This window comes from Tigriopus californicus, chromosome 11 (assembly GCF_007210705.1).
Source record: "Tigriopus californicus strain San Diego chromosome 11, Tcal_SD_v2.1, whole genome shotgun sequence".
Lineage (NCBI taxonomy): Eukaryota > Metazoa > Arthropoda > Copepoda > Harpacticoida > Harpacticidae > Tigriopus > Tigriopus californicus.
This window is the reverse complement of record NC_081450.1, coordinates 8549088-8550244: the sequence shown is the minus strand read 5'-3', so window position 1 is coordinate 8550244 and position 1157 is coordinate 8549088.

Here is a 1157-nt window from a genome sequence, read left to right as displayed (position 1 = left end):
AATTTGCTATCCAATTCATGGACCGAGCCATTATCTAATATTAGATTTGGCCACTGCATTTGGATTCTAGAATTACTTTCTTAAGGGGACAAGTTCATCATGCATGAGGCATGACTACTGATGTGCTCAAATGGGTTTGCTTGCTTATTTGAATGAAATTATAGGATATTTGGTTGTTTGCAAATATTTAATCCATATTCCAATAAGTTCAGTGTTGCTAAACTGACATGACTTTAAAATAACGCTAGTTATGTTGTTATTTTATTATGTTGTAGTCATTAAGTCAATACAAACTTTTTACTTGCATTCAAAACTTGTGTTTTGAGTCGCTTAGAACTTATGAAAAGGTAAACCAGGATGAAGGAGCTATTTTCAATATACAGCTCACTACAACGAGTACTGGATATGCTCTTATGGCAAACCTTACTTTCAGGGCTTTGGGACGCTAAGATATTCTTAGGTATGTTTTGCTCCATCAGATGGTTCAGTTCACATGAATTGTTATGGAAATCTTGCACATCTGCTTAATAGAGCAATTTGGAAGAGTGTGGAATCAAATGTTCAGTTTCAGCTAATTTTGCAAAGACAGTTTGATCGATTTTATTGTGGCCACCATTGGTGGTACCTTGAGCCCGCATTTAGAACAAAAACCAGAAAGAAAATTGTTAGTTCTCACGCAACCTCTTTTTTTTTTCTTTTTCGTTCCTCTGCTCCGGTTTGTTCAGATGGTTGAAAAGGGTGACTGATGATCTTTAAACTAACAGAAACTCACGTGACAATTAAGAACAATGTTGTGCAAAAGATCAAAATAAGCATTTTTTGAGTTGTTTCAGCATCTTATTAGATCCTATCTTGTGATTCTTGTACTTTGCATTTTTTAGGCAACTCTTATCTACCATGTTTGATGAATTTCAGCCATCCTTGAATTTCATCACATTCGTCAAAAAGGTATTTCATTTAGAGATTACCCCTCAACAAAGAAAATTCTATTGAAGCGTCTATGGGTCAAATTCAAAAATAGTCCGATTACTCAGTGTGTCAGTCAAAGAAAACCTCTAGAGTTTTACCTCTTTTCTTACTTCCCTTTCCGATGTTTTGGATTTTGCTTCTTTGAAATTATTTGCTGGGATTTATTTGTTTGAATCCCTCTGAAATTT